General features: G+C 41.0%; 1 protein-coding gene across 15 annotated transcripts in view; it reads right to left on the reverse strand.

Annotated features, from left to right (window-relative positions):
• The window catches only part of LOC110528361 (neurofascin), a 128,693-nt gene that overhangs the window by 72,701 nt on the left and 32,807 nt on the right, over positions 1 to 23,185 (reverse strand). The gene's annotated exons all lie outside the window — the stretch shown is intronic.

A 23,185-nucleotide genomic window follows, 5' to 3' on the forward strand; every position in this document is an offset into this window, starting at 1 on the left:
ACCCCGCTATCATCCAGAAGGCGAGGTCAGTACAGGTGCATCAAAGCTGGGACCGAGAGACTGAAAAACAGCTTCTATCTCAAGGCCATCAGACTGTTAAACAGCCACCACTAACATTGAGTGGCTGCTGCCAACACACTGACACTGACTCAACTCCAGCCACTTTAATAATGGGAATTGATGGGAAATGATGTAAATATATCACTAGCCACTTTAAACAATGCTACCTTATATAATGTTACTTACCCTACATTATTCATCTCATAGGCATACGTATATACTGTACTCTATATCATCGACTGTATCCTTATGTAATACATGTATCACTAGCCACTTTAACTATGCCACTTTGTTTACATACTCATCTCATATGTATATACTGTACTCGATACCATCTACTGTATCTTGCCTATGCTGCTCTGTACCATCACTCATTCATATATCCTTATGTACATATTCTTTATCCCCTTACACTGTGTACAAGACAGTAGTTTTGGAATTGTTAGTTAGATTACTTGTTGGTTATTACTGCATTGTCGGAACTAGAAGCACAAGCATTTCGCTACACTCGCATTAACATCTGCTAACCATGTGTATGTGACAAATAAAATTTGATTTGATTTGATTTGATTTGAGTACAGTATTTCAATGCAGAAGCTTACTTTAAACAGTACTTATGATAAAGTACAGTATTTCAATGCAGAAGCTTACTTTAAACAGTACTTATGATAAAGTACAGTATTTCAATGCAGAAGCTTACTTTAAACAGTACTTATGATAAAGTACAGTATTTCAATGCAGAAGCTTACTTTAAACAGTACTTATGATAAAGTACAGTATTTCAATGCAGAAGCTTACTTTAAACAGTACTTATGATAAAGTACAGTATTTCAATGCAGAAGCTTACGTTAAACAGTACTTATCATAAAGTACAGTATTTCAATGCAGAAGCTTGCTTTAAACAGTACTTATGATAAAGTACAGTATTTCAATGCAGAAGCTTACTTTAAACAGTACTTATGATAAAGTACAGTATTTCAATGGGGATAGATAACATGGGTTTTCTTTAACAAATTGCCTTGGTTTAAAAAAATGGAGGAAAACATGTATAATTTAGAGAGTTATTCTGTATAATAGTCTCATTTACCTTAGCATGTTAGGTTTTAGCTTCATTTATGCTACCATCGTTATCTGTATTTGTTATGATGTTCATGGTGACAAAAATTAGACCGCTTCCTCTAACCACTTCCAACGCTTTTTGAAAAGTTACTACTGAGAACACACACGCACGCATACATACACACACATACACACATTTATTCTTAAGTCACACATTAAAGACCACAGGCTAAAACACAACAGAGTGCACACATGAACAGAATCCACAGCATCTACTTCCCTGTCAGCAGATCAGATAGCAGATAATAGCAGTTACTGTGCTAGCTTTCTGAACCACAACCCAGCCACAACGCCGCCATCTTCACACTTCCTTATGGAATTGAGATAAAGAGCAACATGTTTGGCTCAACAATGTAGCTGGCCAGAGAGCAGAACCAGATCTGAAATCACTGGTTAACCAGGTTAAGCAGAACCAGCCATGGGCTACCTACCATTTTGGAACACTCGTGTGGACAACAGGGAGACTTGTCTACACTAACCCTTCTGCTCTCTAGAAGTTAAACCGATTCAAGGCCTTCTCCTGTGATCCAACATTAGTGAAGTCGACTCTTGTCAAGATGGGTCTTTATGCCTTTGGTGTGGAGGACAGAAGGAAAGACAAACACAGCTACACTCGTTGGGTTGATTCTGCACTCTGCTAAGAAGTGTTTGGACAGAGAAGAGCAGAAGAGCCTGAGTGTTGCCCAAGTGTGTGACTGCCCTGTGTCACGTATGGCATGCTGTTTATTCTTATTCACACACACACACACACACACACACACAAGTAGGGCAAGCAGCAGGGTAGCAGTACTGCAGGTTTCAACCCGAAGCCCCAGTGATAGAACTAGTACTGAGCTGATTGTTGTGAAGCCTCTTTAAACTCCTGGATATCTACTGGGTCACATGTGTTTGTGCTAGGTGACCTAGCGGCTTGCAGCCCAAGCTGAGCAAAGCAAAACCTCCTCCCAACACAGTCCTAGGGGCTCATTCTGACTCTCTCTGTGTGTGTGTGCATGTGTATGTGTATGTGTGTGTATGTGTGTGTGTGTGTGTGTATGTGTATGTGTATGTGTGTGTGTATGTGTATGTGTGTATGAGTATGTGTATGTGTGTATGTGTATGTGTATGTGTGTGTGTGTGTGTGTGTATGTGTGTTTTCTTTCATGTGTGCTGCCATAAGTGTGCTAGACATATAGAGAGTCTCTCTCTATACGAGGATCATTACTAATGTAGAGTATCTCTCTATACAAGGATCATTACTAATGTAGAGTATCTCTCTATACGAGGATCATTACTAATGTAGAGTATCTCTCTATATGAGGATCATTACTAATGTAGAGTATCTCTCTATACGAGGATCATTACTAATGTAGAGTATCTCTCTATACGAGGATCATTACTAATGTAGAGTCTCTCTCTACACGAGGATCATTACTAATGTAGAGTATCTCTCTATACGAGGATCATTACTAATGTAGAGTATCTCTCTATACAAGGATCATTACTAATGTAGAGTATCTCTCTATACGAGGATCATTACTAATGTAGAGTCTCTCTCTACACGAGGATCATTACTAATGTAGAGTATCTCTCTATACGAGGATCATTACTAATGTAGAGTATCTCTCTATACAAGGATCATTACTAATGTAGAGAGTCTCTCTCTACACGAGGACCATGTCAATGCTATCTAATCCTGTTGCGTGACAGTAATGGGTCGTTCCATTAAACCATTCTGGGGCTAATGGAGCCCTTGTGGGACAACAGACTGCAAAGGAGGTGAAATTAATAAGCTTTGGTGGATCTAAAGGGTGTGTGTGTGTTCCAGTGTGTGTTCCAGTGTCTGTGTGTATTGTGTAAGTGCATGCATATGAGTTTGAGTGGGAGTGTGTGCCTAATGCAGTGATGTCACTTCAACACCCCCCCTCCCCTCTCTTCCCTCCCATCCCCAGATAGATCCTTCAAAAGACAATGTTTTGGAGAGGCCTTTTTCCCTACGGAGAGCTGAAGTAAAAAAGGTCCATCTGTGGATGACAGTACAGTCAGAGTACAGTCCTGTAGACCAGAGGCAGCTCTATAAATACCAGAGTACACACAATTACCCTCAGCACCCCCACCCCACCTCAACCCAAACAAGCCCATACCAGCCCACCACAGTCAAACCCACCCTAGCCCACCCCACCTCAACCTACCCCAAGCCAGCCCACCACACAGACACACAGTACAGCCTGGTCGCAGACACAGGTCCCTCCACCCCTACAACCCCCAAGCTGAAACCAACTGAATTGAAATACTCAGCTGCTCCTTCCACCTTACCAGCTCCTCAGCTGTTGCAGTACAGACACACACTCATACACACGTGCAAGCACACACAGAGTTACATTGAGGGGCGATAGGTAGCCTAGTGGTTAGAGCGTTGGGCCAGCAACCGAAGGATTGCTGGATCAAATCCCAGAGCTAACAATGTAAAAATATGTTGTTCTGCCCCTGAGCAAGGCAGTTAACACACTGTTCCCCAGGTGCCACAGACGTGGATGTCTATTATGGCAGCCCCCCGCACCACTCTGATTAAGAGGGGTTGGGTTAAATGCAGAAGAAACATTTCAGTTGTACAACTGACTCCCCCCTTTCAATGCCTTCCAAATCAAAGTGTATTTGTCACGTGCGCCGAATACAACACGTGAAATGCTTACTTACAGGCCCCAACCAACAGTGCAATTTTTAAGTAAAAAAAAGTATTAGGTGAACAACCGATAAGTAAAGAAATAAAAACAACAGTAAAAAAGACTGAAAAATAAAAGTAGCGAGGCTATATACAGTAGCAAGGCTATAACAGCAGCTAGGCATACAGGCACCGGTTAGTCAGGCTGATTGAGATAGTATGTATTGGTCGCATATGGGTCTTCCCAATGGACAATGACCCCAAGCATACTTCCAAAGTTGTGGCAAAATGGCTTAAGGACAACAAAGTCAAGGTATTGGAGTTGGTGCAACGGAGTCAGGTTTGTAGGCCTCCTTGCTCGCACACGCTTTTTCAGTTCTGCCCACAAATTTTCTATGGGATTGAGGTCAGGGATTTGTGACGGCCACTCCAATACCTTGACTTTGTTGTCCTTAAGCCATTTTGCCACAACTTTGGAAGTATGCTTGAGGTTTAACTTCCTGACTTTTACTAAAGCTTTAACTTCCTGACTGATGTCTTGAGATGTTGCTTCAATATATCCACATAATTTTCCTCCCTCATGATGCCATCTATTTTGTGAAGTGCATCAGTCCCTCCTGCAGCTAAGCACCCACATAACATGATGCTGCCACCCTCGTGCTTCACGGTTGGGATGGTGTTCTTCGGCTTGCAAGCCTCTCCTTTTTTCCTGCAAACATAATGATGGTCATTATGGCCAAACAGTTCTATTTTTGTTTCATCAGACCAGAGGACATTTCTCCAAAAAAGTAGTGTCCCCATGTGCAGTTGCAAACCGTGGTCTGGCTTTTTTATGGCAATTTTGGAGCAGTGGCTTCTTCCTTGCTGAGTGGCCTTTCAGGTTATGTCGAAATAGGACTCGTTTTACTGTGGATATACATACTTTTGTACCGGTTTCCTCCAGCATCTTCACATGGTCTATTTCTGTTGTTCTGGGATTGATTTGCACATTTCACACCAAAGTACGTTCATCTCTAGGAGACAGAACGTGTCTCCTTCCTGAGCGGTATGACGGCTGCGTGGTCCAATAGTGTTTATACTTGCGTACTGTTGTTTGTACAGATGAACATGTTACCTTCAGGCGTTTGGAAATTGTTCCCAAGGATGAACCAGACTTGTGGAGGTCTCCAATTTTTTTTCTGAGGTCTTGGCTGATTTCTTTTGATTTTCCCATGATGTCAGGCAAAGAGGCACTGAGTTGGAAGGTAGGCCTTGAAATACATCCACAGGTACACCTTCAATTGACTCAAATGATGTCAATTAGCCTATTAGAAGCTTATTAAGCCATGTCATTTTCTGGAATTTTCCAAGCTGTTTAAAGGCCCAGTCAACTTAGTGTATGTAAACTTCTGACCCACTGGAATTGTGACACAGTGAATTAATTATAAGTGAAATAATCTGTCTGTAAACAATTGTTGGAAATATGACTTGTCATATCCACAAAGTAGATGTCCTAACCAGCATGCCAAAACTATAGTTTGTTAACAAGACATTTGTAGAGTTGTTGAAAAACTAGTTTTAATGACTCCAACCTAAGTGTATGTGAACTTCCAACTTCAACTGTATCTTGCAGTAGTCATCTCATATGTATATACTGTATTTTGGCTCTGACCATATATTTATATATTCTAAATTCCATTCCTTTACTTAGATGTGTGTGTATTAGGTATTTGTTGTGGAATTGTTAGATATTACTTGTTAGATATTGCTACACTTTCGGAACTTGAAGCACAAGCATTTCGCTACACCCAAAATAACATCTGCTAAACACGTGTAAGTGTATGATTTCATTTGATTTGATATCCTCTTTGATATCCTCTGTTTCCTCACTGATTAAAACAGGAACGACTCTGACCTGTGAAGAGAGAGAGAGAGAGACATAGATCATTTATTTAAATCAATAGAAAACCAGGAGTCTCAGAAGCTCTCTATCTATCCAGATCTGCTGACGGTTAATTTATCTCCTTGTTTTCCTCAACACAGGAAGACAGTAAGGGAGGAGAGGAATACCTCACTAACACACCCCTCAGGAGTCTACCACAGAGATACAGTGTGTGTGTCTGACACTGAGCCAAACACACTCATCTCATAGCTCTGTTGATTCATGGAGTGTGTTTAAAGAAGTGTGTTGTCTGTGAGCAAAGCAGTCATGGCCTCAGGGTTTACAACATGCTCACCAGGGGAGAAACAACTAAAAAATAAAGAGCAGAGAGTAGAGAGAACAGAGATAGGAGAGAGAACAGAGAGAAAAGAGCATTTCAAGCAGACAGCCTAAGAAAATGAACAACAATGACAAACGGTTTGATGAAGAATGCAAAAACTTAAGAAAGAAATTGAGAATCCTATCCAACCAAAAACATAGAGACCTAGAAAACCTGAGTCTACGCCTTCACTATGGTGAATCACTTAAACAATACAGAAATACACTACGGAAAAAGAAGCAACAGCATGTCAGAAATAAGCTCAATATAATTGAACTAAACAAACAACAACACGACGAGTTATCTATCCAAAACGGAGATGTGTGGATAAACCACTTCTCCAATCTTTTTGGCTCTATAACAAAGAACAAACAGTAAAAACATATACATGATCAAATACAAATCTTAGATTAATCTATTAAAGACTACCAGAACCCACTGGATTCTCAAATGACCCTGAATGAACGACAGGACAAAATAAAAACCCTCCATCCCAAAAAGGCCTGAGGTGTTGATGGTATCCCCAAAGAAAGTATAAATTATACAGGCCACAAATTCCAATTGGCTATACTAAAACTCTTTAACATCATCCTTAGCTCTGGCATCTTCCCCAATATCTGAAACCAAAGACTGATAACCCCAATCCACAAAAGTGGAGACAAATTTGACCCCAATAACTACCGTGGGATATGGGTCAACATCAAACTTGGGAAAATCCTCTGCATTATCATTGACAGCAGACCTGTACATTTCCTCACTGAAAACAATGTACAACTCAAAAAACACTCGCACATCTGAGCAATCTAATTAGCAGGTGCATGGCAACAATTGAACAAGATGAAGGAAAAAGGAACCTGCACACTGCTCTTGATAGTATTACTGATCTTTAATAAGCTTATGTATCGGCCTCATGGCCTTCCTCAGAGCTTGTGTGAATTTTTTAAAAGAGGCCCCTCCCACAGTAGACCTAGCCCCTCCCACATCCGTTCTACACATCAAATGGGGTTGAAGGAAAAGAGAAAAACAAATAAGTTTTCAGTATGCATTTCATAAATATTACAAAAGTATATAAATAAGACATGAAACACGTCTGTAAAATCACAATGAGGACATGGCAAGTTTACATTAGTCATTGGGTACATCATACCAAAAACAGAAATCTTAAATAGGCACATAAGTCATGTTCAAATTCACAACATAACATACATAGGCATTTCATCATCATTTCATCGTCCTTTAGGAAATAATGTCTGGAGGATGAAAATCCCAAAACATTCCCTTCTACTCAGAGTATTATTAATATCACCTCCCCTGTCTGATTTCTCTATGCCACAAAATCTAAAAAGGTAGAAATATCATGCTTCAGGTCATTGAAATGTACTGCGACTGGATAATCCCTGTCGTTTCTCCTGATTGAACTTTTGTGTTCACTAATTCTCTGTTTGAGAGAACGAGAGGTTTTACCTACACAGCACAGCCCACATGGACATGTAATAATGTAAATAACATGGGTGGTGGAACACGTAATAATGTCATATATTTGGAACCGTTTTCCTGTATGTGGGTGGCAGAAATGTTCACACTTCATCATATTGTTTCTCTGTGCGCATCCTCTGCATTTATAGCTACCATTTGGTAGAGGGTGTATGTAAAAGGGCTTATCTGATTTTCTTTTGTGGCTGGCAGTTGGCATGAACCAATTTATCGCATAAATTGCGACCTCTCCTATACACAATAAGTGATGGATTTCTAAATACAGCCGGCAAAGCTGGGTGATAAAATATGCCAGTGTTTCTTGACCATCCCTCCCACTTTTCGTGAGTTCAAAGTATATGTGGTTGTGAACCTTACGGAGTGTTCTTTAGCTTTAGTGGGTCTTTGTTGTAACAGTTCATCTCGTCTTTTTCCCAATGCCAAATGAAGAGCTTCATCCACACATTGTGGCGAATAGCCTCTTAGAAACCTCATGCGCATCTCCGCTGCTTTTTCTAGATAATCCTCTGTGGAGTGGCATATACTGCGCAGCCTGAAAAACTGGCTTCTTCAAAGTCCTCTTTTTAATGGCTCAGGATGGAAGCTGTCCCACTGTAATAGAGTATTTCTGTCAGTTTCTTTTCTACACAGAGTTGTAAACAGGTTTCCGTTTGATTTCTCAATCCACATATTGAGGTAAGGAACACGTTGAGTGTCACGTTCAACTGTGAATTTGAGATTTGGGTCAATGTCATTGAGTAATGCCATAAAATCTGACAGATATTTTTCAGTTCCTTCCCATATGCAAAACATGTTGTCAAAATATCGATACCACTTCAGGACTTTATTCAAAAATGGATTTTCGTTTTAATTGTTAACAAAGCGTTCTTCAAAAAGACCCACATAGAGGTTTGCATAGCTCGGAGCGAATGTGGAGCCCATCGATGTTCTATTCGTTTGGAGGTAGTATTCATCATCAAACCTAAAATAGTTTTATGTCAAAACATATTCAGCCAGCTCTAAAATAAAGTTTGGTGGATATTCATTAGTATCTTTGTCTCCCAAATAGTGTGCTAGTGCTGCCAGCACCTCCACATGGGGAATGCTGCTATATAGACTCTCGACATCTAATGTGACCAGAATAGTCTTCTTTTAAACCCGTTATTGGTGAGATCTTGTTTATAGAGTCTTTTACATATGATGGCAATGCTTGCACATGAGATTTAATAAAACAGTCTACAAAGTTTGACAATGGCTCTACCATTGAGCCTATTCCTGCAACCACTGGTCTGCCTGGATAGTTGCCTTGTTGTGTTTTAGGTTTGTGTAATTTCGGTAAAATGTACAAGCATGGACGTATGGCACATTTGCAACAAAGATATTCATATTCCGGTTTTGAGATGAGGTGGTTTAATAGGGCTCCAGATTAGAGCATATACACTCAGTTTTCTATAGAAACGTTCATTACTGAGTTGTCTCTGAATTTCTTCTTTATATTTTTCAGTCTAAAACAACCACAGCACCCCCCTTGTCTGCAGGTTTAATAACCAAAGATGAATCTTTCATTAATTCATTGAGTGCCAGTTCTTCTGTTCTAGTGAGATTGCCCTTTATGGTTGTGAGGTCTGGGGTCTGCTCACCAACCAATAATTCACAAAATGGGACAAACACCAAAGTGAGACTTTGCATGCATAATTCTGCAAAAATACCGAATGCCGATACCCGCTAATTATCAAATTCCTGAAAAGAGTCGTTCAATTCTACAACCACACCTAAAAGGAAGCGATTCACAAACCTTCCATAACAAAGACATCACCTACAGAGAGATTAACCTGGAGAAGAGTCCCCTAAGCAAGCTGGTCCAGAGCCCCAGGACAGCAACACAATTAGACCCAAAACAAAAAGATAATTACTTGACACATTAGAAAGAATTCACAAAAAAAATGAGCAAACTAGAATGCTATTTGGCCCAAAACAGAGAGTACACAGTGGCAGAACACCTGACCACTGTGACTGACCCAAAATGAAGGAAAGCTTTTACTATGTACAGACTCAGTGAGCATAGCCTTGCTATTGAGAAAGGTCGCCGTAGGAAGACCTAGCTCTCAAGAGAAGACAGGCTATGTGCTCACTGCCCACAAAATGAGGTGAAAACTCATATTTATTTATTTTCCCTTTCTCGCTTTAACTATTTTCACAATGTTTCAAGTACTCTTCTGGTTAACAACTAAATGAATGAATGAACGTATGAATGATTGAATGAGCATATGAATGGTGAATGAACGTATGAAGGAATGAATGAACGTATGAATGAACGTATGCATGAATGTATGAATGAATGAATGTATGAATGGTGAATGAACGTATGCATGAACGTATGAATGAATGAACGAATTAACTTATGAATGAACATATAAATGATGAATGAACGTATGAATGAATGAACATATGAATGAATGCACATGAATATGCTGTGGCCTTTCTTTCTGCATCGTTATTTGATGAGTTTTTGTCATTGTCAGCGCCTCCTGTGAACAGCTCGTGCAAAATGACAGGCCCATTACTTACTTACATTTTCTTACAATAATCATAACTCAATTTTGAAAACACAATAAACACTCCAAAAACACAATAAAAAACAAATTGTAACTTTGAGCCTACATCTAAACTGTATTAATAATGACAGCGACATCAACTAAGTTTGAGAGGTGGTTGAGCACAAAACCAGCTTGCGAACAAACACACCCGAATAGATGTAGAAACAGAACAGCTAGTACACACACACACAAACACACACACACACACGTCTCCGGAGATGCTGAGTGACAGACAATTGTTTAGTCTACTTTGGCTACATGACTTGATAAACATCTCCCCTCTCTGAAAAATGAAACACCCTCTTACCACGACACCTCTCACCTTTAGAAATAAGCTCATGTGTATTATGAAGCAATTATGCATACAGTACATAACACACACACAAACGCGCACACACACATAGGTGCGCACACACACACACACACACACACAAAACAAGAGAGAGAGAGAGAGAGCAACAAAGGACAAAGACAAAGTCATGCAAGAACATACACACTGGATAGGACAACCCTACATGCAAATAACGACAGCCACTCAGGACCTATCATCGCAAGACACAGACTGGTTTAGTCAACTCTACAACAGAAGAGGTCTACAACTATACACTGAACAAGACACAGACTGGTTTAGTCAACTCTACAACAGAAGAGGTCTACAACTATACACTGACCAAGACACAGACTGGTTTAGTCAACTCTACAACAGAAAAGGTCTACAACTATACACTGAACAAGACACAGACTGGTTTAGTCAACTCTACAACAGAAGAGGTCTACAACTATACACTGAACAAGACACAGACTGGTTTAGTCAACTCTACAACAGAAGAGGTCTACAACTATACACTGACCAAGACACAGACTGGTTTAGTCAACTCTACAACAGAAAAGGTCTACAACTATACACTGAACAAGACACAGACTGGTTTAGTCAACTCTACAACAGAAGAGGTCTACAACTATACACTGAACAAGACACAGACTGGTTTAGTCAACTCTACAACAGAAGAGGTCTACAACTATACACTGAACAAGACACAGACTGGTTTAGTCAACTCTACAACAGAAGAGGTCTACAACTATACACTGAACAAGACACAGACTGGTTTAGTCAACTCTACAACAGAAGAGGTCTACAACTATACACTGACCAAGACACAGACTGGTTTAGTCAACTACAACAGAAGAGGCCTACAACTATCTCTGTCTCGGTCTCTGTCTCTCTCTGTCTCGGTCTCTCTCTGTCTCGGTCTCTCTCTGTCTCGTCCCGGTCTCTCTCTGTCTCGGTCTCTCTCTTCCTCGGTCTCTCTCTCTCTGTCTCAGTCTCTCTCTTTCTCAGTCTCTCTCTCTTTCTCTCGGTCTCTCTCTCTCTGTCTCGGTCTCTCTCTTTCTCAGTCTCTCTCTCTTTCTCTCGGTCTCTCTCTCTTTCTCTCGGTCTCTCTCTCTCTGTCTCTCTCTTGGTCTCTGTCTTTCTCTCGGTCTCGGTCTCTGTCTCTCTCTGTCTCTCTCTCTGTCTCTGTCTCGCTCACGGCCTCTGTCTCGCGCTCGGCCTCTGTCTCGCGCTCGGCCTCTGTCTCGATCTCGGCCTCTGTCTCGCTCTCGGCCTCTGACTCTCTCTCGGTCTCTGACTCTCTCTCGGTCTCTGACTCTCTCTCGGTCTCTGACTCTCTCTCGGTCTCTGACTCTCTCTCTGTCTCTGACTCTCTCTCGGTCTCTGACTCTCTCTCGGTCTCTCCCTGTCTGAAATGTAAAAACAGCAAACCAGCTCATTATCACATCTAGGTCTCACTTCCCCCTCCCCCTCTCCTCCAATCTTCCCCTCTCTTCCTCCCCTCAATCCCACCTCACCCAACATAAAGAGCCCTGGTCAACAAGGTTCCTAAGCAACAGCCCCACCAGGGGGAGGCTAACCCCAGCAGAGTGAGGATGGCGATGTGTTTCCCAAAATCAAGCCCCTGCATCTCAGACACGTACATGTAAATGTGCATGTGTGCCCATAAGAAAGGGAAAGAGAAAGATTCAGTGTGTGTATACAGTGTGTGTGTGTGTGTGTGTGTGTGTGTGTGTGTGTGTGTGTGTGTATGTGGGTGTGTCCTCCCGTGTATACACTACCGTTCAAAGGTTTGGGTCACTTAAAAACGTTTTTGAAAGAAAAGTTTGCATTGTTCTGTGAAGGGAGTAGTACACAGCATTGTACGAGATCTTCAGTTTCTTGCCAATTTCTCACATGGAATAGCCTTAATTTCTCAGAACAAGAATAGACTGACAAGTTTCAGAAGAAAGTTCTTAGTTTCTGGACATTTTGAGCCTGTAATCGAACCCACAAATGATGGTGCTCCAGATACTCAACTAGTCTAAAGAAGGCCAGTTTTATTGCTTCTTTATTCAGGACAACAGTTTTCAGCTGTGCTAACATAATTGCAAAAGGGTTTTGTAATGATCAATTAGTCTTTTAAATTGATAAACTTGGATTAGCTAACACAATGTGCCATTGGAACACAGGAGTGATGGTTGCTGATAATGGGTCTCTGTAGATATGTAGATATTCCATTCAGATATGTAGATATTCCATCCATCCAGCTAAAATAGTCATTTATAACATTAACAATGTCGAAACTGTATTTATGATCAATTGGGAATGAGAGGTACAAACCTGAGTGGTATATGTGTGTGTGTGTATATTAGTGTGTGTGTGTGTGTGTGTGTGTGTGTGCTTGCTTGGTGCTGAGAAAACATCACCTGCTCCTGACAGTAAGAAGGTACACTAAACAAAGATGGCCTCCAGTCATGTTTGGTTGCCAGGGTTATGACTGAGGAAATATCCAACAAGTAGCAAATCCTTTCCTTTGTTTCCCAGACAGACTAAATGCACTGCCTGAAACATTAAATATATTGTACTGTTGCTAAACAGACTAAATGCACTGCCTGAAACATTAAATATCTTGCACTGTTGCTAAACAGACTAAATGCACTGCCTGAAACATTAAATATCGTGTACTGTTGCTAAACAGACTAAATGCACTGCCTGAAACATTCAATATCTTTTACTGTTGCTAAACAGACTAAAAACAAGGCAGAGATAACATTGATGATTGTGTTCATTAGCAAAAAAGAAGAATGTGATATACAGTAGAGATCTACAGTAGTGCTCCCTAGTGTGTTGATTCATTATATTGAATGAATGAATGCACACAGACGCATGTCATCCAAAGTGCAGTCTTCCTTTGTTGATTAATACAATTATAATTTAGTTGAATATCCAGCACCTGCTCAAAGCCAACTGAATGTGTATGTTATAGATCCTTTACTAACAGTGATTATTAAGGAGGATAATGATCATTTAGGCTATGACCACACAGTGTCTATGTGAGTGTTCTCTGTGAGGAATGATGAGATCAAGAATAGGCCAGTCATGAATATGTAACAAACCCTCTGATGCTGCTGCTCCATTTGGAGGGACCATACAGTATGTAACACAAACACTTGGAGGGACCATACAGTATGTAACACAAACACTTGGAAGGACCATAAAGTACGTAACACAAACACTTGGAGGGACCATACAGTACGTAACACAGACACTTGGAGGGACCATACAGTATGTAACACAAACACTTGGAAGGACCATAAAGTACGTAACACAGACACTTGGAGGGCCCATAAAGTACGTAACACAAACACTTGGAGGGACCATACAGTACGTAACACAGACACTTGGAGGGACCATACAGTATGTAACACAGACACTTGGAGGGACCATACAGTACGTAACACAAACACTTGGAAGGACCATAAAGTACGTAACACAGACACTTGGAGGGCCCATAAAGTACGTAACACAAACACTTGGAGGGACCATACAGTACGTAACACAGACACTTGGAGGGACCATACAGTACGTAACACAAACACTTGGAGGGACCATAAAGTATGTAACACAGACACTTGGAGGGACCATACAGTATGTAACACAAACACTTGGAAGGACCATAAAGTACGTAACACAGACACTTGGAGGGCCCATAAAGTACGTAACACAAACACTTGGAGGGACCATACAGTACGTAACACAGACACTTGGAGGGACCATACAGTATGTAACACAGACACTTGGAGGGACCATACAGTACGTAACACAGACAGTTGGAGGGACCATAAAGTACGTAACACAGACAGTTGGAGGGACCATACAGTACGTAACACAGACACTTGGAGGGACCATACAGTATGTAACACAGACACTTGGAGGGACCATACAGTACGTAACACAAACACTTGGAGGGACCATAAAGTACGTAACACAGACAGTTGGAGAGACCATAAAGTACGTAACACAAACACTTGGAGGGACCATACAGTACGTAACACAGACACTTGGAGGGACCATACAGTACGTAACACAGACAGTTGGAGGGACCATACAGTACGTAACACACACACTTGGAGGGCCCATAAAGTACGTAACACACACACTTGGAGGGACCATAAAGTACGTAACACACACACATGGAGGGACCATAAAGTACGTAACACACACACTTGGAGGGCCCATAAAGTACGTAACACAGACACTTGGAGGGACCATACAGTACGTAACACAGACACTTGGAGGGACCATACAGTATGTGCTGTTGTTGTGGGGCGTTAAGTGCCTTGCTCAAGAGCACAAATGGCAGCCAATGGCATCTAGGATTTGATAGCAGCAACCCTACGGTTGCCAGCTCACACAAAAGGACATGGATAAAGTGCATGGATGGCAAATAGTGTTTTGTAGTAAAAATGTGTAATAAAATGTGTAATATGCATGTGTGTGTAGTCTCCTACCACAACCGATGTGTGTTTGCCAAAGCAAGACCAGTGTCTGTGTGAGTGTGTGCGTCCATTTGTGCATTCATGTGTTTATGTGAGTGGCACATGGCTGCGAGGCCTAATTTACCAGGGTGGGCCCATCTGCCTGGGGTTACCGTGGTGATTAAAGCCATTCTGGAGTGGCTGGTGAGTCCTGCATTTTCACCTCCTGGGCCATCATCATCCCATCTCTCTTCTCATTTCTCCCACTCTCTCTCTATCCAATATTCTGTTTTTCAGATGTAATTTGGTTAATTCTGGTGAGAGTGTGGTGGCTGTTGAGGCCTCCTATGTTACATCCTCTTGGTTCTGTTGAGGCCTATGTTACATCCTCTTGGTTCTGTTGAGGCCTCCTATGTTACATCCTCTTGGTTCTGTTGAGGCCTCCTATGTTACATCCTCTTGGTTCTGTTGAGGCCTCCTATGTTACATCCTCTTGGTTCTGTTGAGGCCTATGTTACATCCTCTTGGTTCTGTTGAGGCCTCCTATGTTACATCCTCTTGGTTCTGTTGAGGCCTATGTTACATCCCCTTGGTTCTGTTGAGTCATCCTATGTTACATCCTCTTGGTTCTGTTGAGGCCTCCTATGTTACATCCTCTTGATTCTGTTGGTCTCCCTAGAAACCAAATAAATTAGAGGGTTTGTCTGGCCCCTGTCTGACTCTGTCCACCTCGTCCCTCCCTCGGCCTCTCTCTCTCTCCACTTCCTCTCTCTGTGATAACGGATAAGGATTAGAGAAAAAAGAGTGAGGTGAGAGAGAGTGAGGTGTGATTAGAACCCCCAGGGACTCTGACGCTAAAATGACTGACTTGAGAGTGTGTGTGTGCATGTGATTATGTCCATCTGTGGTGGTCGTGAAGTAGTTAAAAGGTGTGATAGAGAGTGTGTGTGGACATAAGTGAGCATGCTGTTTGCATGTGTTAGAAGGTGTTATTAAGAGTGTGTATGTGGGCATGTGTGTGTACATGTGCTTATGGTCTGTTAGAACAAAAAGAGTGAGCGAGTGTATGTGTCCATGCCTGTATGTGTGTGATTAAAAATAGGGTAAGGAGTTGTGGAGATGCTGACAAATCAATTAATTCAAGTCTCAGAAATCTATCAGGCGCATAATAACAAGCACCAGAACCTCCTGCTATCCCCTAACCCTCCTCATCAAACCTCCCCTATCCCCTAACCCCCCTCATCAAACCTCCCCTATCCCCTAACCCTCCTCATCAAACCTCCCCTATCCCCTAACCCCCCTCATCAAACCTCCCCTATCCCCTAACCCCCCTCATCAAACCTCCCCTATCCCCTAACCCCCCTCATCAAACCTCCCCTATCCCCTAACCCCCCTCATCAAACCTCCCAGTATCCCCTAACCCCCCTCATCAAACCTCCCAGTATCCCCTAACCCCCTTCATCAAACCTCCCCTATCCCCTAACCCCCCTCATCAAACCTCCCCTATCCCCTAACCCCCCTCATCAAACCTCCCAGTATCCCCTAACCCCCCTCATCAAACCTCCCCTATCCCCTAACCCCCCTCATCAAACCTCCCCTATCCCCTAACCCAAATCATCAAACCTCCCAGTATCCCCTAACCCCCCTCATCAAACCTCCCAGTATCCCCTAACCCTCCTCATCAAACCTCCCCTATCCCCTAACCCCCATCATCAAACCTCCCCTATCCCTTAACCCTCCTCATCAAACCTCCCCTATCCCCTAACCCCCCTCATCAAACCTCCCCTATCCCCTAACCCCCCTCATCAAACCTCCCCTATTCCCTAACCCTCCTCATCAAACCTCCCCTATCCCCTAACCCCCATCATCAAACCTCCCCTATCCCTTAACCCTCCTCATCAAACCTCCCCTATCCCCTAACCCCCCTCATCAAACCTCCCCTATCCCCTAACCCCCCTCATCAAACCTCCCCTATTCCCTAACCCTCCTCATCAAACCTCCCCTATCCCCTAACCCCCCTCATCAAACCTCCCCTATCCCCTAACCCCCCTCATCAAACCTCCCCTATCCCCTAACCCCCCTCATCAAACCTCCCCTATCCCCTAACCCCCTTCATCAAACCTCCAACTATCCCCTAACCCCCCTCATCAAACCTCCCACTATCCCCTAACCCCCCTCATCAAACTTCCCCCATCATCAAATTCTCCCTTATCCTCTAACCCCCCTCATCAAACCCCCCTCCTAATACCTCATAACAGTCTTCTGCTGCCTTACAATACATCAATACATCATAACAATGTGTCTTCTGCTGCCTTCCAATACATCCTATCACTGTGTCTTCTGCTGCCTTACAATACATCACATCACTGTGTCTTCTGCTGCCTTACAATACATCACTGTGTCTTCTGCTGCCTTACAATACATCAATACATCATAACAATGTGTCTTCTGCTGCCTTCCAATACATCCTATCACTGTGTCTTCTGCTGCCTTACAATACATCACATCACTGTGTCTTCTGCTGCCTTACAATACATCACTGTGTCTTCTGCTGCCTTACAATACATCAATACATCATAACAATGTGTCTTCTGCTGCCTTACAATACATCCTATCACTGTGTCTTCTGCTGCCTTACAATACATCACATCACTGTGTCTTCTGCTGCCTTACAATACATCACTGTGTCTTCTGCTGCCTTACAATACATCCTATCACTGTGTCTTCTGCTGCCTTACAATACATCACATCACTGTGTCTTCTGCTGCCTTACAATACATCCTATCACTGTGTCTTCTGCTGCCTTACAATACATCACTGTGTCTTCTGCTGCCTTACAATTCATCAATACATCATAACAATGTGTCTTCTGCTGCCTTACAATACATCACTGTGTCTTCTGCTGCCTTACAATACATCACTGTGTCTTCTGCTGCCTTACAATTCATCAATACATCATAACAATGTGTCTTCTGCTGCCTTACAATACATCCTATCACTGTGTCTTCTGCTGCCTTACAATACATCCTATCACTGTGTCTTCTGCTGCCTTACAATACATCACATCCCTGTGTCTTCTGCTGCCTTACAATACATCACTGTGTCTTCTGCTGCCTTCCAATACATCCTATCACTGTGTCTTCTGCTGCCTTCCAATACATCCTATCACTGTGTCTTCTGCTGCCTTACAATACATCCTATCACTGTGTCTTCTGCTGCCTTACAATACATCCTATCACTGTGTCTTCTGCTGCCTTACAATACATCACATCACTGTGTCTTCTGCTGCCTTACAATACATCACTGTGTCTTCTGCTGCCTTCCAATACATCCTATCACTGTGTCTTCTGCTGCCTTCCAATACATCCTATCACTGTGTCTTCTGCTGCCTTACAATACATCACATCACTGTGTCTTCTGCTGCCTTTCAATACGTCGCATCACTGTGTCTTCTGCTGCCTTTCAATACATCACATCACTGTGTCTTCTGCTGCCTTTCAATACATCGCATCACTGTGTCTTCTGCTGCCTTTCAATACATCACATCACTGTGTCTTCTGCTGCCTTTCAATACATCGCATCACTGTGTCTTCTGCTTCCTTTTCAATACATCACATCACTGTGTCTTCTGCTGCCTTACAATACATCACTGTGTCTTCTGCTGCCTTACAATTCATCAATACATCACATCACTGTGTCTTCTGCTGCCTTACAATACATCAATGCATCACATCACTGTGACAGATTGACTATGAGTCCCAATCTACTACCTCAGTACTCACTATGCATCCTGGACTGACATATACAGTCTCTTTCCCCTGTCTATCTGAGAGAATATTTCCAGTCCTATAGTGAGAATATTTGTCCACTCCTCTGTCATATCACACACACTTTCTAAGAAGCCCTGTGTAACAGTCCTTTGTTGTTGTAATGAATTTTTACAGTTTTTAAAAAAATCATATTTTAAATAACTTGCATAAAATACACTTTATGATACTGTCATGAAGCATTATGACCATCCTGTGTCACTTTACTTGGACTAAGAAAATACACTTTATGATACTGTCATGAAGCATTATGACCTTCCTGTGTCACTTTACTTGGACTAAGAAAATACACTTCATGATACTGTTATGAAGCATTATGACCTTCCTGTGTCACTTTACTTGGACTAAGAAAATACACTTCATGATACTGTTATGAAGCATTATGACCTTCCTGTGTCACTTTACTTGGACTAAGAAAATACACTTTATGATACTGTCATGAAGCATTATGACCTTCCTGTGTCACTTTACTTGGACTAAGAAAATACACTTTATGATACTGTCATGAAGCATTATGACCTTCCTGTGTCACTTTACTTGGACTAAGAAAATACACTTTATGACCGTGTCAAAAAGCATTATGACCATCATAATCATATAACGGTGACTAACCCCATTCCGTACAAATTTGCGCAATTGCAACATTCAAACGAGGCTGCAATAACTAATGGGACTGAAGCGACTGTGTTGACATCAACATCTGGGTGTGAATTACATTTCTATTCAAGAATTGATTGACATGGTAATGGTCCAATAGTATTGGAGAAAAGTTGAAAAAACTGACCCCTCCGACGCTGTACGTTAAATTGTGACGTGTCATGACGTAATGAACAGCACGCATAAAGCAACTCATTCTGTGTCTTACAGCCTCTCTCCACCAGGTGTAGAGCTTCTGTCGCTGTTTAAAAACAAGACAGGGGCAGGGACAGGGACGGGGGCGGGGACGGGGGCGGGGACAGGGGCGGGGACGGGGGCGGGGACGGGGACAGGGGCAGGGGCAGGGGCAGGGGGGATACCTAGTCATTTTTTGCATCATCAGTGCAAGCCATCATGACTCTCAAAATCCACGACAGCCACTGTTAACTTCAGCGTCGCCCTAAAAACGCGATTTAAATTCAACACAGACCTTCCAATAGGTATGTAATGACACCTTATATAAACTCTTTATAGTGTTTTATTTACATTTCAGAGGTGATAAGTTGGACAGATCGGGTGAAAAATGCTGTTTGGACCTCTGTACGCCTATGAAGATATTCCATAAAAAAATATACTGTTTCCAGCTACAATTTACAACATTAACAATGTCTACACTGTATTTTTGATCAATTTGATGTTATTTTAATGAACAAAAAATGTGCTTTTCTTTCAAAAACAAGAACATTTCTAGGTGACCCAAAACTTTTGAATGGTAGAGTCTCTCTGCCTTTCACTATGACGCAATAGATGTTGCTTCCGCACCCGCCATTTTTAAAAAGACCGGCGGAGCTCATTGCCTTCTCGAATCATGCAGAGATGGGCTCGTTGAATCATGAAGGGCTCGTCATTGGTTTTGTTGGAAAGGGGAGAAATTGTCCTTCACAATGGTATTGATATTACAGTTGATCTGGAAGTATTCTGTTTTTTGAACTCTAAAATAAAGTCAATTGTACAGAATTGTATGGTAGATGTACATTTTTCGTGAACCAATTCTTTGTGGCTTGCTAGCTAGCTAGTTAGCCTTATTGACTTACTATGGACTTGCGGTACCCATTCACTGAACTGTCTCCAGCCAGGACAATAATGGCAATAGAGACGAAACAAGATATACGTACACAAAGCAACCGTTTTACTTCATAACTATCAGCTAGCTATATGTGAATCATAATAATGGAGCTAGCCAAATAGTATAGAAGGCAAAAATGACCTAATATTAACTAACATTATGCAAGATAGAAGGCAATTCATTATGGCTAGCTAGCTAAGAATTATTCATGGATATCTGGGCTAGCTAACAGTACTAGTAGCTAGCCAGTTACCCCTATTGACGTATTATGGGTAAACATGCCAAAATGAACACAATGTATTTATTAACATATCAAGATAAAATGTTGTAGTCAGGCAACATATAGGAAGTGAATAGGCAACATTCCATTCCGAAGTCAGAGTGTATTTTCTCTCGCTTCAGCTCATGTGTAATTTTGTACATAATTGCTTCATATTTCATGGCGTACTTTCCATTGAAGCTTGCATCGATGCATGCTTCAAAATATGTACAAACGGAGTAGGCATTCGAGAAGTGCCCTCCATGTTCCGTTTCGCATACTTTTACTTGGACTCATATTCCGACCCTGCATTTTGAGAAACACCTTAGGATTTTAAATGGGAATCAATTGATTGGTCTCCACAAAGAGAGTAAAACAAACGTGTGTGTGTGTGTCCGACTGACTAATGGTCAGATAAGGTGTTCTAACACCCCTCCCATTTTTCTGACAGCATCTCAAAGTTGGAACACCGCTGACAACGCAGAACACACACACACACACACACACACACACTTGCATCAATACTGACAGTAGACAGCAGCATGAACAGGTTACCAAACACACTGGGAGAGACAAGAATCCAGCAGCAGGTAAATGCACTTACACGCACATGCGCACACACACACACACACACTCAGATTCCCACGCACACACTCACACACACACACTTGCATCAATACTGACAGCAGAGAGCAGCATGAACAGGTTACCAAACACACTGGGAGAGACAAGAATCCAGCAGCAGGTAAATACACTTACACGCACATGCGCGCGCACACACACACACACACACTCACATTCACACACTCAGATTCCCACGCACACACACACACACACACACACACACACACACACACACACACACACACACACACCACACACACTCAGATTCCCACGCACACACTCACATTCACAGGCACACACGCATGGGAGAGTCATGACAATGGCATCACCAACCATCAACAGAGAGTCAGGCGTAGCCATTGTAGTCATACACAGTACACACCAATACAGCAGACACTCAGTACAGACAGACACTCAGTACAGACAGACAGAGTATGAATGATAAAGGGGCAATCTGCAGCTGCTACATCCATTTTTTTACTTTTGTAAATTAATTATATATACCAATTGATTATTAAAGTATATAACTTATAAATGAATGATATACTTTAATAATCAATTGGTATATATAACTTATAAATGAATGATATATACCAATTGATTATTAAAGTATATCACTTATAAATGAATGATATATACCAATTGATTATTAAAGTATATAACTTATAAATGAATGATATATACCAATTGATTATTAAAGTATATCACTTATAAATTAATGATATATACCAATTGATTATTAAAGTATATAACTTATAAATGAATGATATATACCAATTGATTATTGAAGAATATAACTTATAAATTAATTATATATACCAATTGATTATTAAAGTATATAACTTATAAATGAATGATATATACCAATTGATTATTAAAGTATATAACTTATAAATGAATGATATATACCAATTGATTATTGAAGAATATAACTTATAAATTAATTATATATACCAATTGATTATTGAAGAATATAACTTATAAATTAATGATATATACCAATTGATTATTAAAGTATATAACTTATAAATGAATGATATATACCAATTGATTATTAAAGTATATAACTTATAAATGAATGATATATACCAATTGATTATTGAAGTATATAACTTATAAATTAATTATATATACCAATTGATTATTAAAGTATATAACTTATAAATTAATGATATATACCAATTGATTATTGAAGTATATAACTTATAAATTAATTATATATACCAATTGATTATTAAAGTATATAACTTATAAATTAATGATATATACCAATTGATTATTAAAGTATATAACTTATAAATGCCTATTGAGCTTAGTTCAACAGTCAAACCGCATCAGAACCAAAATATATAAGCTTGTTCTATTCTAATATTTGTAAACATTGTAAATTTAAACAAACACTGTATAGCTTCAAAACGCTTAAAACTATAATTTTGATATCTTGGATGGTTAGTCCTTGCATCCATAGCTCTGTCTATCAATTTGAGAGTGGTTACATTTCACTAGGCCCATCCCTCAGCTTTTTAACAAAACAAAAGCAGGGAAATGTATTTATTATGGTTTCAACTGCGGATTGCCCCTTTAAAGAGACAGACTATGATGGGCAAAGGACAGCAGTGACATGTACACTTGACTACACTGGTTTGTCAATACCAGCAATCAACTGTGTCAGACACATTAAGAGTGTGTGTGTGTGTGTATCTGGTAGTATTGACACTGCTACACACACTGTTAATAAATGATAGAAATGTCATTTTTGTCTTACAAAACTTACAATATAGCAAACCACCAT

Source organism: Oncorhynchus mykiss, chromosome 7, assembly GCF_013265735.2.
Source record: "Oncorhynchus mykiss isolate Arlee chromosome 7, USDA_OmykA_1.1, whole genome shotgun sequence".
Taxonomy (NCBI): Eukaryota; Metazoa; Chordata; class Actinopteri; order Salmoniformes; family Salmonidae; genus Oncorhynchus; species Oncorhynchus mykiss.